This window comes from Culex quinquefasciatus, chromosome 2 (genome assembly GCF_015732765.1).
Source record: "Culex quinquefasciatus strain JHB chromosome 2, VPISU_Cqui_1.0_pri_paternal, whole genome shotgun sequence".
Taxonomy (NCBI): Eukaryota; Metazoa; Arthropoda; class Insecta; order Diptera; family Culicidae; genus Culex; species Culex quinquefasciatus.
Genome location: NC_051862.1, coordinates 184,985,240 through 185,003,276, shown reverse-complemented (window position 1 = coordinate 185,003,276; position 18,037 = coordinate 184,985,240). Strand labels below are relative to the sequence as shown.

The window sequence follows — 18,037 nt, the reverse complement described above, 5'->3', positions numbered from 1 at the left end:
AGTTTGAGAATGTGCAACCTTTTTTTTTTCGAGGTTGTTGCTCAACCAAGTCTCGCCGAGCACGACGCAAATGTGACATGGAAAATTACATTAATATTCATTATCACGTAATCCTTTTCCGGGTGGCTCAAACTGACTGACTGGCGCTTCCACACGTTTGCTGCTGCTCTGCTCTGATTGCCATTGCGACGACCCCCACTGAAAATTGGGCAGTTGGGAAATATTTTTGGAGAGAGGAAAAAAAATCTGATGCCATCACACATGCCTTTGGTGGAATCATGAGTTTCTGTCCTGCGGCGAAATGAGGGCGGAAGGAAAAAAAAAAGTTAATTCATTCGATTGGTTTCCAGGGAAATTCAATCAACGTTCCTCGTTTTTCGTCGATCAACCCACAGTGGAAATATTTTTTCCCTCTCCCCGGTATACGATTTCGCCGAACACGACTACTTAAATATGAGCAAGCTTTTTTTAAAAGTTCATGTATTTTTAAAATTGCACCTGCGCTGACATCCGAAACCATCACTTCGAGTTCCATTCACAGGCAATCAAACCAAAACCTCGAATTAATTGACACATGACACCAAGTTCAGCGGAGGCAGTTTTTCTCCGCACAACTTACAAGAGACTTCTCCAATTTTCCACCAACTTCTTTCCCACAGCATCACATCTCGGAGTGATTGTGTTTCACAGCGAGAGAGAGAGAGGGAGAATGATGCAACGTGAATCGCTTTGGTTTTGGATGGATGTGCCCTGCCACAGGTTGTTGCGTCCGTTCCGGCGCGAATGATAGACCACGAAGAGAGCGGGAGAGACTGCGGCATTAAAAAGTATAACATGAAAACAATCATTAATTTGATCGTTTACTCCCATTTTCCCACCCACCCAGAGATGGGACGTGCCGCGACGCCCGGACGGTCGCAACTTTGTAGGTTAGGGCACGGTTGACGCACGGAGGAAAAGTGCGCTGTGAGATATAATGCAGCGCAAAATCAATCTTTTTTCAGTAAAATCGCTGTATCTCGCCAATAATTCATTTTTGTTTGAGGTCTACATTGATTATTATGTAAAATTGTCCGGGGAACACGATGGTGATAAAATAAAACAAATAAAAGTATAAGGAATTGGTCAAAACTGAATTTTAATACTTAAAACGTTCAAATATAATATTGGTGGACATTTAAGGGTTAAAATTATATTTTTATCGGTTTACTTGGACAATTTTCTATAAAGTGCAATTTGTAGAATGTCTTTTGCTCAAATAGTTTTTTAGAAAATCGTCAAAAAAGAGGGCGGTGCCAAAAAAAGAGGGATTGTCCAATCAGCACCAAACTTGGGATTTCTGTCAACTATCGATAGATGAACGTTCCCGCCAAGTTTGGTCCAAATCGGTGAAGGTCGAGTCCAAAAGTGTACTCAGTTGACCTGGAATCACTCATATTAATTTCTATCTGCATATCATTTTAAAATATATTTGATGATTTTCCACGATTTTTTAAGGGGTTAAATACATGTAGAAAATCACAAAGTTTCATTTTACAGAAAATTTATTGAATCCACTAAAAAGATGATTTTCAATCACTCCTGAAAGTGGTTAAACTGAGTTGGAGACGATTTTAAGATCAACATTTTGCCATGCGCAAAGCGGACTGTCCAACTTTCTGAGCGTTTGTCTCGAAATACCGAGTTGATTTACGGGTGCCATGATATCTCGAGATGGGATGGACCAAATTGGCTAAAATTCGGGGTTAAAACTCTCAAAATATATTCCGTGTGCATGACGAAGACCGATTTTGAAATTCGGCTTTTTATAAAAAAATACAAAAATCAAAGCTTACGATTTTTATATGAAAAACAAAGAAATATTTTTATCTTTCTTTTAAAATAAAAGTTTTTTTGAAAATCGGCTTTCGTCATGCACTCAGGACCGGATTAACGAGTCCTTACAAAAATTTTTAGCCGATCTGGTCAAAGCAGTGTTAAGATATCGTGGCACCCGTTTTTTTGAAACTGCTAATTTCAAATAGCTATATCTCGGCAATGATACAACCAAACAGATTTTAAATAAAATTTGGCGTGTGCTCACACCAACCTCTGACCTTTTTTTGTCGATTGACATGTATGTAACCTCTTAACAATAAAAACCGAGGTGTGATCCCTGAACCTTCTGCTTGTTAGACAGAACCCGCAACCATTATACCACGGAGCTAGTTCTTATATAGCTTATATATTTATTGTATTGCAAATGGACATTTTGAAGATCTCAATACTTTGTTTGCAGGGATGAAAAACACATTATATTTAAAATTTTCGCTTACTTTTTTCCGAAAAAAAAGTCTCGTTGGATTTTATAACATTTGAAAATTTTAGTCAACTAAGTTTTTAATTTGCTATTTTGTATTGATTGATTTGCATTTCTCTAGTTAGAGAAATCTTCTATCAAAGCACAAACAACAGGAATTTTAAACCATTTTTGATTCATTCGTGGGTAACAGCTGGATAAACAGCCTTTTCAAAAACAAAATATAAAAAAATTAATGAAAATTAAAATTAAAACATAAAATTTAACAAGTTTTTAAGTGTAGCAAAGTGCTTTGTTGTCAAAAATCTATCAACACGCACATATATCAGGTGAAACAAATCACCTTTTCTGTTGAAGATAGATTAAAACGTAATTTAATTTAAATAAAATATCCTTATCATTTATTTCCACATCAAACAACAACCTTCAATTAATCTTTCTGCTGTTTCCATAAGGTCATCTCCTTCCTAAGACCAAAGTCCTCTGCACCCAAGTACATTCACGTCGTTCCCATAAATTTGGCAGCTTGTCGTTGAGGAATGCAATAAAGTAGAATTAAGATTAGCAATGATCTCTCTCTCTCACTCTGCTATTACACTCCCAGCCGGGCCACATTACTCGAGTCGAAAATCACGCAAAATTTTACTTTCCACTCTGCTGTGCGTCATTGCTATAGATAAAACCACCCCTAGAACCGACTTTGCCAACCAACCAACCATGCCAGAAGGGGGAACTGACTCACAGTCTCTCAGACTTGCCCAAAAAGGCTAAATTGAATTTGCTCTGATTCCAGCGCGATTAATCTTCTTTCAGTCATTAGACTCACACTGTCTTGGCTCCGGCAAAATCTTGCGCAGCCATTCTGGGTTTGTGGGGAGGAAAATCACTCTTCATTAGATTTCGCTTATAATCCTCCTGGTGTTCTCCACAGTAACGGATCGTTCCGCCAGGGATTACGAAGGGGGACGCACGCCTCGCACACCGTTTTCATAATTTAGCGTCTTTTGTGAATCTATCATCGCGGAGCCAACCCAAAGTAGAGAGAGAGCAGACCCTTTCCAATTCTTGGGTTCTGCCGGGGATTAGTCACCAGCTGCGTAGTGATGCGTGATCTCATAGTTAGCAACTTCAAAATTAGATTTGCGCGGAAAGTTGGTCCAACGATGAGTGAGGGGTACTCTTATTTTCAGAGTTTTCACACATGTTGCAAAATATAGAATCACTCATGACATGAAGGAAAAACGGTTGTGTTCGATCGTAAAAGAAACAACAAACCGAAAAACCGAAAACATGAATCAAAACTTTCGGTTGGCCAAGTGGCGATAACGAGAGCACATGAAATATTCATGACCTTCTTTCGAAGGAACCGACGGAAAATGCAGCTGACATAATAAAACCCCCGTTGAACGTCTGATGAACGACAACATTGTTGTCGCGACTAAAGTTAGTAATTTTTGAGCAATTTGTTGATCGCGCAGAGTCTATTGTTGGCGCTGCTAATCAACAGGTTTGTTGTTTTAAAATGCAGACACCATCGGCGGAGTCTGGAATGCAACATGGTTTTTGTTATTTGAAAGGAAATTATAAACTTAAATTGCGATGCAATATCATAGAATGGTTACACTGAGAGAAAAAATGAACGCCATATTGTCACAACAAATCAAACTGATAATTTGGTTGAAGTTAAAGAACCTTAAAAAAATCATATATAAGACAAACAAAATAATTTGTTTGTATGATATCAAACCTCTGTCAACATCATTTCAAAGATTTAGCAAACGTTCATGTTGAAAAAAATATCGTTGTAATAGAGCCAATTACCGATTTATTAATGTTTCCCCCAAGTTTGGTCCTACGGTGCTCAGTTGTCTCGAAGATCCTATCAATGCTTCATTAATCAAAAGTACATTTCCAGAAATGGTCTTTACAAAATTCAAACCACCAATCATTTAGGCAGTAGATGCATTCAGCCGATTGCGAAATAAATTAAATGAACATCATTAAGTTATCCTCCACTTCACCATCGCAGCTCTCCAGCAAGCGCTCGAAAATCCAAAATCAAACCAATAATATCAGAGATTCACTAAACCGAACATCCATTGATTACATCACCGTCCATTCTATTCCAGTTCCCCCCTCACTCGAAACTCTTGGCCCTTGATTGCAGTGCCGTACAGAAACGCCGGCAAATGCTTCCGAAAAGCGCACCGCAGTTCGAAATCGAAATTTGAAGCTGATTGCACTTGAGCTGGGACGTTTGGAAATCGGCTCCACGAACCTTGCACTTTTCCTCCGATGATTTTCCTCCCATTTTCGGCCAAAATATATATTGTGAAAAGGAACCAGCTCTCAACCAGCTCGCCGCACTGATTACGAAACCTTGACGGTAGTGAGAAGCATATTAAAATAAAATTTTCCCCACTTTTCATCTTTGGCGAGATTTCGTAACCGAGCGTCTCGCGGCGGGAAAAATCGAACCAGTGGGAAAGTGCCGAATGTTATTCCTGTAAAAATAGCACCAATTCCCGGGGCACCATTCTCAGTGCCAAAGTCACACACTCACAAGTCCTTTGCCGTTGGAAGTGAAGAAAAATGCAACCGAGACTCCAGAGAAGCTGGTCGAAATAAATCAATTCTTGTTTTGCTGGTTTGTTTTGGCAGAGCGAGCGGTGTGAACAGATTTTCCCACCCAGCAGTAAAGTAAGAACGTGTGTTATTCTGGTGATCGTATTTTGAAGGAATTGAAAAGTAACAATTCGGAAGGGCGTATATGAAAAAAATTTAAGTTATCCCGAGCAGACGGAAATAACTTGGAAATAACGTTTTCTGATATTTCAAAATACTAGAAAAATAACATTTTATGTTATTTATAACAGGATTTGTTATTCGTCGTTATGATTTTTTTGTTATTGGATTGTTATTGTAATAACAGACTTATAACATTTCTAGTTATTCTTCGAACAAATCTTTATTATTATTTTTTGTTATTTAAATTCGTCCATAACAAAAAACGTTATTCCAAAGTTGTTTTGGCTTTCAACCAATATCAGAACAATGACAAATTTTGTTATGATAACATAATCTGTTTTTGACCTCTTGTGCAAAAATGGATTTTGCAAGAATTTTCCATAACACTTTCTGTTATTTTAACAGTATTTGTTATTGAAGTGGCATGAATTTAGTTATTACCGTCTGTTCGAATTATAAAAATGTTAGAAAAAAAATATTGACAAACAATCAATTTGACCCATTTCAAATATTACTACCAATTCGTCGCTGTCGTGCTATCTTGTCGTACGTGTATTTTGGGAAAAAAAAGTTGAGAATGCCATTTTGTGCCTCACTTTTTGACCTGCACAGATCCCCAAAATTCGATTTCAATCCTGAGATATTCAATAGAAACCGAAAAAACTCCGTGCATTGTTGTCACTCTTCATATAAAAGAAGTTTCAATCTTGTCGTGCTATCTTGTCGTTACCCCGAAAAAAGATGTAAGTGCGCCAATTGGTCATAGGGAGTTAAGGTCAGAACGCGTTTGACACACGTGCGTGCCCGACTACAGTAAACATTTTTAATTATAACTCGGGACTCCGGCAACCAAATTCAACCAAACTTTGGGACAATGCACTGAATGTTCAACCAAACAAATCTTGTTTTTTTTTTATTATTTACATTGTGTGCTCTAATTTCTGTTTATTCAAGGTGAAACATTAAAACGCGTTTTTCTCGGAACGTCAAAAAGCGACGTGCGACAAGATAGAACGAAAACGTTGAATTTATGTCTTCTAGGAAATTTGTTAGAAAGAGCAAACATGGAACGTATTTATTTTGGCATTTTGTCAAAATGTCTGGGGATGCACGTATGCAACTCACAAGTATGTGAAAGAAATCGATTTTGGCTTGAATTGACTGTGTTAACAACTCAGCCTTTACAGGCGTTGACATTTATATTACGAGGGTTGCGAAACTAGTCAAGGTCGATTTATGTCTAAGTGAGTATGGTTGTTATGATTTGATAAACATTTGTTTTTACATTTTTAAAGATTGAAATCGATTAAAACTGCACACTTTTATATCTGTAAAAATCTCGAAAGTCTCAAATCGAAACATAAAATCAAAATAAGAACACACCACCAGAACCTCCACTTTCAACGAAGAAGTTCCAACACTGAAGTCACTTTTCCTTCTAGAGAGTTGTAAGTTGCCGCCTCTGTGTGAATGAAGTGATTGTGTCTAGCGAAGTTGAACCCCCCCTAGTTCCGTTCCTCATTAGTGTGCCCCGACCTAGGCTTGCATGACGCAATCTGGGAGGCCAGTGCCCATTCGTGAATGAAAACAAAAAAAGTGAAGAGTAAACTCGAGTGTAACATTCCGACCATTCCCCAAGCAAAAACCGCATGCTAATTAAAGTAGGTTTGTGCATCTCCTACTCCTTCTTCAGTGAACAGCAGGAAAAGCCAACGAAGCGAAATGGAAAGTAATTAAGTTCAACAATCCCTCACTCCAGCTTGTTGCAAAGAAAGCAGAAGACACCCGGGAAGGTCATTCGGTGGAAAAGCCATGGGAAAAGCTGTCTGATGGGGAAAAAGCAGGAAAAGTTTCGGACCCTATTGTTCCATCGCACAGAGCAGTGAGAGAGTGGGTGGAGCTTTTGATTGACAGTGTGAAATTTTGCGAAAATGAAATGCGAATTAGGTTGTAAGACCGGCGTCGTCGGCTCAGTGGAAAAGTTCTGCAAATGAAAAGGTGGAAATCCGGAAAATGCCAGCTACGGGAAACCAGCAAAAAGTGGCCACGCTAATTAGCCGTAGGTCGTGGTCGCATTAACAGCATAATTCAGAGTGGCAGATCTTGGCGCAGAGTGAGACTGCTATGCAGAGCTAATTGAGGCACGTGACTAACGAGATGGGTGCCCACGGTTCCAAGGAGAAGCTGACCAGATCGGCTTCGGAACGGTACGTGCACGCCCAGGTCATCGAGCGGGAACGGTTCGGCAGCTTCGGCAAGCGGGGACGAACAGGTTTGTATGATCGACGTTGACGACGAGATTTTTTTTTCGAGAAATGTTTGCGGAAGACAATCGCAAAGTGTGGACATACCGTATTTGAGATTCGAATTTGCATACAAAAGAGCTAATGTTTGAGGAAATGTTTTCCGGTTTTAAAGTGAAATCCGTCATTGGCTGACATTTTAAAGACGCACTGGATGTATGAGAATAGCTTATAATTTATCTAAACTGTAAGCATGTTTTTATAGCTATTAGAAATTTCATTTAAAACATTCAGTTTCAAGTCAAGTCTCAGAGTCTTAAAGGTTTGTATATATGTGATATCTTTTTTCTTAGAAATATTTTTCTCAAATGTATTTTTTTTTTTCAAAACAATTCTTTGTTAATTTTGTTCACGTGGCAATCATATTATGTAATATAACCAACCGGATCCTAAGATGACAGTTTTCGTGAGTTGCGCTATTCACCGACAGATGGCAAGTGGGCCTCGTCGGAGTCTGCCCTTCAAATACGCAACTAAAAATTTGCATAGGAGACTTTTATTTTCGTAACGGCTTTTGCGGCACGCTCATTTCAACTGTTCTAGACTAATATTTGAACGTGGCGTATCTCTAAACAAGTTTTAAAAGAAAATGATTCCAGAATGCTTATTTCCGGAGTTTTTTTTGAAAAGGTCCAATAAAGTTTATCATTTTATCATTTTATCATTTTATCATTTTATCATTTTATCATTTTATCATTTTATCATTTTATCATTTTATCAATTTATCAATTTATCAATTTATCAATTTATCAATTTATCAATTTATCAATTTATCAATTTATCAAATTATCAATTTAGCAATTTATCAATTTATCAATTTATCAATTTATCAATTTATCAATTTATCAATTTATCAATTTATCAATTTATCAATTTATCAATTTATCAATTTATCAATCTATCAATTTATCAATTTATCAATTTATCAATTTATCAATTTATCAATTTATCAATTTATCAATTTATCAATTTATCAATTATTCATCAATTTATCAATTTATCAATTTATCAATTTATCAATTTATCAATTTATCAATTTATCAATTTATCAATTTATCAATTTATCAATTTATCAATTTATCAATTTATCAATTTATCAATTTATCAATTTATCAATTTATCAATTTATCAATTTATCAATTTATAAATTTATCAATTTATCAATTTATCAATTTATCAATTTATCAATTTATCAATTTATCAATTTATCAATTTATCAATTTATCAATTTATCAATTTATCAATTTATCAATTTATCAATTTATCAATTTATCAATTTATCAATTTATCAATTTATCAATTTATCAATTTATCAATTTATCAATTTATCAATTTATCAATTTATCAATTTATCAATTTATCAATTTATCAATTTATCAATTTATCAATTTATCAATTTATCAATTTATCAATTTATCAATTTATCAATTTATCAATTTATCAATTTATCAATTTATCAATTTATCAATTTATGGTAGGAAACGGTTGTTATTTTTGTACGTTGGACTGTTCAAGTCAAAAGGAAATAATTTGAAATACGACAAACATTGCAAAAAGGTTTACATCGAAAATATTTTTTTTCAAACCAGCTTATGCTAAAAATGATTCTGAACGCAAAGGAATGCATTTTAAATTGATTTCAGCTGATTGCACATAAATTTCTATCGAAATTTACAAGTTTTTTGAAATGTCTTTTGCCCCCTGATATTTCGAGTAGATTTCGAAGGGATGGTAGTGACAAAACTATGAAAAATATTTGCAGTAGCCTTATGTAAAACGTCGCATGACCATATCATTGCATTAAAATCATGGAATATGTGCGAATCGTTACCAGATTTTTGAAACAGTACAACAAAATCGGTTCAAATTATTCACGAAAACAGGTAGCATTACTTGGATTGCTATAAACCATAAAATTGGTCCTTACCGGTACCGGTAATTTGATCTGGTTCAACCATATTGGTTCAATTTCATTACCGTCATCAGGGGTGACATTGGGTCTGGACGGTGAGATTAGGTCATACCAAAATGCTGATATTTGTATGACCCAATCTCACCCCCCAGACCCATTGTCACCCCTAATGACGGTACCAATATAATGTTGAGATTATTTGAAAATGTTCAACACGTCGCACGACATGGTTTGTTGTAAAAACACGGAATCGGTTTAAACCGGTACCGGTTGTTTGAACCGGTTGTTTGAACCGGTTTCACTGAATCGGTTCATATTCAGTACCAATAGATTGTAGAGATTATTTGAAAATTGTTGACACGTCGCACTACATGGTTTGCTGTAAAAACACGGAATCGATTCAAACCGGTACCGGTTATATGAACCGGTTCAACTGAATCGGTTCAAAATTATTACGAAAAGATTGTTGAGATTATTTGAAGAGTTTCGACACGTCGCATGGCATGATTTGCAGTAAAAACACGGAATCGGTTCAAACCGGTACCGGTTATTTGAACCGGTTCATTTGAATCGGTTCAAATTTATCACGAAAAGATTGTTGAGATTATTTGAAGAGTTTTGACACGTCGCAAGGCATGATTTGCAGTAAAAACACTGAATCGGTTCAGACCGGTACCGGTAATTTGAACCGGTTCAACTGAATCGGCTCAAATTTATCACGAAAAGATTGTTGAGATTATTTGAAGAGTTTTGACACGTCGCAAGGCATGATTTGCAGTAAAAACACTGAATCGGTTCAGACCGGTACCGATTATTTGAACCGGTTCAACTGAATCGGTTCAAATTTATCACGAAAAGATTGTTGAGATTATTTGAAGAGTTTTGACACGTCGCAAGGCATGATTTGCAGTAAAAACACTGAATCGGTTCAGACCGGTACCGATTATTTGAACCGGTTCAACTGAATCGGTTCAAATTTATCACGAAAAGATTGTTGAGATTATTTGAAGAGTTTTGACACGTCGCAAGGCATGATTTGCAGTAAAAACACTGAATCGGTTCAGACCGGTACCGATTATTTGAACCGGTTCAACTGAATCGGTTCAAATTTATCACGAAAAGATTGTTGAGCTAATTTGAAGAGTTTTGACACGTCGCATGACATGGTTAGTGATACAACCCGGAATCGGTTCAACCGGTACCGGTTATTTGAACCGGTTCAACCGAATCAGGTTGAATTGCTCATATATCGATTCCTTGAATAATTTCATGAATTTTGATATGTCGCATGACCATATTGCTTCAAAATTTGGCTTTATAGTTCAAATGAATATTACTTTTGTAAAAATAGTTACGATAACTATTTTTTAAAAATTGTTAAAATATTTTTAAAATGTTTTAAATATTTTTCCCATAAAGTAGAGGTTCTCCCCTTTCTAAAAACCTTTATAAGTTGGTATTTTGGAATATTTTACGATGTGCTCTGAGCCCTTGAATTCCATGTAACGCTGTTTTTTTTCCTTTGGCCCCTCCCCCCGGGGACCCGCCCCCCTAAACCACCATATTAAATATTTTTATCTTAAAGTTGATTAATTTTCGAATCCAATGGTATATATGAAGTTGATATTTCATGTAATTTTCACCAAGTTACAGCTTTTTGAAAATCCATGTAACGTTGAAACGGGGCTTAGTAACTTGACTGTTAAGAGTACTGCACAATTTTATTATAGAGCCAGATATCAAGATACTTCAAAATGACAATTATTGATCATTTCACTGCTAAACCAGTTTTAAAGAAACATTAATCGAATGCTGGAATTTGCAATTTTTTGAAAGTTTGGGGGGCAAAAAAAAAAATATAAAAATTTAAATAACAAGCCATATTTTACATTTAAATGAAAAAAAAGTGTTTTAAAATGCATTTACACTAGTTTAGTTGTTTTGCAATCATTAGTTTTCAAAAAATCTAAGATCTGACAAAAACAAAAATTGCATCGAAAATTTTCAAAAAATCTTAACATTTTTTAATAAACCCAAACATGCTAAAAAAGATTTTAAACGCAGGAGAATGTATTTTAATTTGATTTCAGCTGGTTGCACTTGAATTTTCATTGAAATTTTGGCCCTCTGATTTTTCGGGCCAATTTTGAAGGAGGGGGTGTGACAAAAACATATGTTACATTACATATGTTGTTCCTCTGTGGCTCAAAAGTTGCATCTTCTGGTCATTTGTTACATGTAAAAAGAAAAAGAAAAAGAATAGGAAATTTATTTTTTGGGAAAAAATGTAAATATTTTTTTTATTAATTTCAACTTTTTTTGTCCTTATCATAAAATAAAACTTTGCTGAAGACACGAAATCGATCAGAAAATCCCACCCCAAGATATTGATATTCGAATATTTACATAACATTTTTGTATGAACAGCTGCCAAAGTTGTATAAAACTTGTATGGATTTCTTTGGTCATGACATATGCATAAGGAAGTCTCGTTAAAAGTTTTAGCCATAACAAAAAGTGAAATTAAATCTATTTTAGTTTTTTTAGAATTGCTTTAAAAATCGTAATTATTGGTTAACTGACTCTCAAAACTTTTCAAATATTGTAGAAAACTGCTTTTTTTTTAAAATTACCACAAAAGAATAACTCTAACAAAGTTTTCTTATTCACTGCTTTATTCAATTCTCCTGAAGTATCAGCAAGTCACCCCAAAAATCCTCAAACCAAAAACTTTTCTAAACAGCCCGAAAAAAAAGAGACACGAAATGAAATTAACTTCGCCCCCCTCCAGGTTGACATTCAATTTCGCCTTAGGGAGTCGAGGTTTGAGGGGCAATATTGACGTTTGCAGCCGACAATTTGCATAATCAACTTTATTAAACTTTGATTCATGACAATATGCCGGGGGTGGCGCGAGCTTCAACAGGGTCTGTTGGGGATGGTGGTGTCTGTTTGGCGACATTTCACCCTCGACTGGATTTGTAAGTTGGAAGTGTGTTTTTTTTTCAACATAAAAATTTTCATACAGAAAATGTTTTAAATTAAAGTTTTTTTTAAATTAAATCACAAGCCACGCTTGAAAAGACAAACAAAAAAATTGGATTCCCATAAAATAAATTCCTTTTAGATCAGTTTTTCTCCCACCCTTTGACGCGCGAAATATGTTCACATTTTATGGCTCACTTTTCATTTCCTACTTATGCTCACTTCACTGTGCTCCATCGGAATTCGTCTGCAATCGTAGTCATTCTTTCGCAGAAAATGAAAGAATTGCCACTATGTTTAAGCACAGTTCAACCTTGCTAGTTTGGCACTTTTTTATGTGAATGAAATTTCGAAATTCTTGAATTGCATTGTATCGAATAGTTTATTGCATTTTGATTATAAAAATATGTTTTTTGCAATTCCATCGTGAAACTACTCACTTTTCCTGTCATTCTTGAACGACGAAATAGCCTACTTTTCTGTACCAAAAATAACAGAATCGAATAGCAACACTTTTCAAAATAAATGCTGAAAAGTTCTACTTTTCAGCACTCAAATGGGTGCTGAAAAGTTGAACTTTTTAGCACTTGTTTCGAAAAGTAACACTTTTCAACTTTTTTTTTATTCAAACGATTTATTGGCAAAACACATGAAAATTTGACTTAGAATTTCACTCAGTGTGTGTTTTTTGGAATTGCGAAAAATGTTGTATGGAACTCGTTGCAAAACTTGATTTTTTCAGCACTCTTCGTATTTATCCAACTCGGTGAACCTCGTTGGATAAATGTACGACTCGTGCTGAAAAAATCATCTTTTTGCAACTTGTTGCATAAACTACTATTTTTTTATCAGTCGTCGGTGTCCAACGGTACCGCAAAAAAAAGAGACAACCCACCGACGTGATGAACACCACTCACTCACGGTGGCAACAGGGCTGGAAGAGGAAAATTTATGTCTTTGCGAGCACCATCTTACGACCTACTCATACAATACAATGTGCGCGCATTTTTTTTTCTCTTGAAAGGAATCTTCTTTTCTTTGCTGCTGTCAGGAAAACCTTCCCCGGGTTGTTTCGGAACAAGAGAACAATGCGGCGGAAATAAATGTTTGCAGAACCTGGGCGAAGATCAATCTGGAGAATGCCGCCGGAAAACGACGACCACGGAGTGATTGAGTGGAGTTTTGTTTGAGTTTTGCGATTTTTTCATTCGCTGGTTCGTGAATATTTAACTTTAAAGAAAAACATATATTTAGTTCGGCATTCTTAATTATAGGATTCTTTTGAATGGTCGCATTTGCCAATACTAATCTGCTAATTGTACTCAAAGTAAGCTAGGAGAAGAAATTATTCGTAATTAAAAACTTAAATTACAGACCTTTTGCAAACTGGTGCTGCTAATGACTCAATAAATGGTGCCTCAAATTGGCTAACGGTGCTAAGAATGTTTTAAAGCAAACTATTATTTACCCTACATCGCAATTTGTGGCTGTTTAGTAAGTCAATTGCAGTCTTTTCTAGAGAGTAGAACTAGCTTGAACTGCTAGATTCAGAATGCGATGATCTTTTGCGTGGAGTCCTATGGCGGCAGATAATCGTTTCTTTGTCAGCGGATAATCCACTTTAGCTTAATTTTTATTCCCAAGGAAAAGTGCATTGCGAAGCTCTCTGCTTCTCAAAAGAGTGGATCTGGCCAGCGTCAAACGTTAGAGGGAGCAAAAAATAGATGCCAAAAGCAGTGCAACGAATGCACCGAGTGCACACGATACTACAATCATCATCTGCATCTCTTTCAGCGAAACCTTGAAAGCTTGGGTACATCTAGCTGGAAATAATTTTATAGAATGTGGCTTAGCTAGGGTGGTTCGTATTAAAAAAACTTATTCTAATTTTAAAATATTTTGTTGAAAAAAAAAAATAACTTTCTTATATCTTGCCCTGGTATGATTCATAGAAAAAAACACAGTTTTAAATTATTTTTTTCAGAAGCAGATAAGGCTGGTACAAATATTTTTAAAAGTTTTTGTCACCCCCCCCCCCCCCTTCAAAATTGGCCCGAAAAATCAGGGGGCAAAAAAAATATTTTTACAATAAACTTCAAAATTTCAATGAAAATTCAAGTGCAACCAGCTGAAATCAAATTAAAATACATTCTCCTGCGTTTAAAATCATTTTTAGTATGTTTGGGTTTATTAAAAACCTTAAGATTTTTTGAAAATTTTCGATGCAAAATCTTTTTTTTCGATAAAATTTTTGTTTTTGTCAGATCTTAGATTTTTTGAAAACTAATGATTGCAAAACAACTGAACTAGTGTAAAATGCATTTTAGAACACTTTTTTCATTTAAATGTAAAGACTATGGCTTGTTATTTAAATTTTTATATTTTTTTATTTTTTTGCCCCCTTGACCTCGACCAGGGCCGAGGGACAAAAACTTTTTTAAATATTTGCATTGGCCTAATCATATTACAATTTTTTGAATGTTAGTCATTTTCAATTCTTAATTTTCCTAAACCTTTATTTCCTAAATCGAAAAAAGTGTAAACTTGCTTTGTATAGTTGAACTTTTCCAACATAAATGATGTCAAAGTTGCTTGAAAACAGGTTAATTTACACCATCACATTTGAACTGATTTGTTGAACCTGCTTTATCGGATCACAAAAGGCATTTTTAATCCAACCTTCAGATATTCTTGAAGCATAAGATTTTTTTAATGGAAGCTAAAGGTAGATCACCAATTTATCACTTTTTAGCCAAATTTGCGAAAGTCGTTTCGCCGAAGGTCAGTTCATCGAATGGGACTTTTTGCCGTATGGAAAACTAATCTAAAGCAAACGAATGTGTCATAAAATTATTGCGGGGCATTTAGCCTAAAATTATTTTGTCCAATGAACAGTTATTGATTTTATTTAAAATATTAGCAGTTCATAAAAAAAATTAAAAATATCTTTCAGTTTTGACATTTTTTTGAACATAAGCAATTCTTTGAAAATTAATTGGGTATTTTAATATTTATGAATGAAAAATGTATTTTTTACGATGTTTTGCGTTTAAAAAACATGTTTTTTTTTGCAGATGTTCAGTGTAGATAATAATGATTGATTTCTTGAGAACATTCTTTAGATCATGAGCAGAAATTTATCAATAAATTGTCTTTAAAAATATTTGTTATGAGTTTTTTTAAACATTAGTTGTTTAAATTGCTGGAAGAGGTTTTATTTTTTTGTGTTTGAGCAGTGATTTTAGCATGAGCAGTTCTATTTTTCTAAGAATTTCTTAACTTTTTGCTTTCTTTCACACAAGAGCAGTATTTACAAAAATAATTGAAAAATTATCTGAAAATATTTTTTTTCTGAATTTTATTTCACATTCATGATTTTTTATGACTAATTCCATTTCATTCTGTAAATTTTTTTTTTGTTTCAAATATGAGCAATTTCGTGGAATCAAAGTTAAATAGTTTTCATAAACTAATAATTCTTTGTATTGCATGTTTTTTTTAAATAGCAGAAATTTTCAAAATAATTAGAATTTTATAATGAAAATGGGGAGTTTTGACGTATCTTTTGACTTTTAATTAAATTATTTTGATGTGGGTTCTATTGAACGACCAGATAATAGAACTAAATTTTCAACTACAAAAAGTTATGTGGATTGTTATGTTTATTCTCTTAGACTGAGAATTTCAACAAAAATGTAAAAAAACGGAAAATTTATCGATTTTGTAAATAAATATAAACTTTTTTCCACGTTTGTTAAGCAAATTCCAGTGGTTTTCAACCTTTTTCGATGTATTCCCCTAATTTGCTAGAATTTCATTCTCCCCTTAAGTTTTATACTAATAGGCATCAATGCAAAATTTTGGCTTTAGTGTTTGTGGAAAGTTTAAGTTTAACGAAACCTTTTTTTGTTAAAAAACATAATATTCTTTTTGGTTTCATTACCTTCATGCAAATTCATTTTATTTGACTATGTATTCGTTTATTTTTTTTCATAGAGAAAAACATCATAGAAATCGTTCCTAATATTATTATATTTTTAACCAAAACATGTTAATAGTTGAATAATTTCTTGTTGTTTGAAAAGAAGCAAAACTCACAGAAAATATTGTTTGAAAACTATTTATTTTTTAAAGTTCTTTAAAAAAATACAAAATCAAAAAAAAAATGAAGCTAAACAGTGCTTTTTTTTCAAATGTTGCACAAGTTTAAATGTATTCAAATTTATTTGAATTTTCAAGAACCAAAAAAAAACTTAAACCAGCAAAATTCGAAAAAAAACAATCACTTGCAAAGTAATAACTAAGAACGACTCATGATCGAAACGATACCAGAGCTTAAGGAAATTCTTTAAAAATCTTTGCATGTTTTCAAGAAATGCTCTGTTTGAAAGAACCTGAAAACTCAGACGAACTCTCTTTAAACAAAACAAAGTTTGGCTCATTTTGAAATAAAAAAAAATTAAGTACAGGTAATTTTTACTAAACTAAACACAAAAAACTTAAGAATTCCTCATGTTTCAAACACTATAAAAAAGTCACAAAAATTAACAACTAAAATTTTTAGTTTAGAAAAATGGCTCCTCAAAAAAATTTCAGCCAAACACAAAAATACAAATGAAATCAATTTCTTGTTTTTGTTAAGCCTTGGTTTAGATTTGGAGTTGAGGAGCAATCTGTTCAAAAGATATTAAATTTTCCATCATGATTTTTAAGAGGAACTGATATTTACAGTGTACTCCAGCGCTTTCCACGAAGCTTCACCGAAGCAGGAACGGAAATGCGATTATCGAGTTCCTGGAAGGCTTCCGGTGCATGATTAAATTCCTCTGCCGTAAAATCCTGAGCATGGCGCGCTTTTGACTCCGCATTCCGGGTAAGATCTTGATTAAAAAGTGTCGCGCGCTGGAACCGTTTTCAGCAGGACATTATTTTCGTGAGTGATGTTTTAATTTAGCGTTCTTTTATGTAGTTTGGAATATAACTGTGAAGGGTTTTCAATTGGAAAAGTGTAATGAAAAATTAAGAACATTTTTTCGTAATTTTTTAATGAAAAGTCAGTGGATCACAAAAAATACTTGAAAAATAATAATCAATCAAAACAGTTAATACAGAAACGTCATCATGATTAAAGTTCAATCTATTTAAACAATCCATAATACTCATACAAGCCAAACCGTAATCGCGACGGTAATCGCTTACACCCTCACTTTACAGCTTCCGCAGTCGAAAACTATTATTTACACCCGGGACTGATCTGTTAGCTTCCTCAATTAATCCCGTCTCGGGTGGGGAAGTACCCCAAACCCGTTAAAACCGGTTTACAGTGCCAAAATAAAGTAAACAGCTCCAAAACTGGAGAAAGACGTCTACTGTTTACTTCGCTCCAAACTTGGGATTCAACCAATTCCAACACGCTTCCAAGTCGCAGGTTCAAGACCATACGGCGCGAGAGGTTTATGGCGTTTTGGCAATACTCTGGGGCAAGGGTGGGTAGTTTGTAGTACGTAGTACTATCGCAGGCAAATAGACGTGACATTTTTTTCAATTTTGCCAATCAATAATTTAACGGTCAATTTGAATGGTCGGAAACTCACCACGGAAATTTTAAATTCACCGCAGCTCACTTTCTAGAGTTTCGAACAGTTTCGATTTCTGACGGTTTAGCATCTGATTGTCTGTGGTACCCCTGTCTAGGGAGATTAGCGTATAGAAGAAAATTGCTTTTGTGTACGAAGATAACTCCATAACTCGATGAGGTTAGCTCCAGTGGGTGTGTGTGTGTAATATTAA

At 34.6% G+C, this 18,037-nt stretch overlaps 1 protein-coding gene across 2 annotated transcripts in view; it reads left to right on the top strand.

Moving 5' to 3' along the window:
* The window catches only part of LOC6031266 (serine-rich adhesin for platelets), a 273,589-nt gene that overhangs the window by 146,628 nt on the left and 108,924 nt on the right, over positions 1-18,037 (top strand). The window lies entirely within an intron of this gene.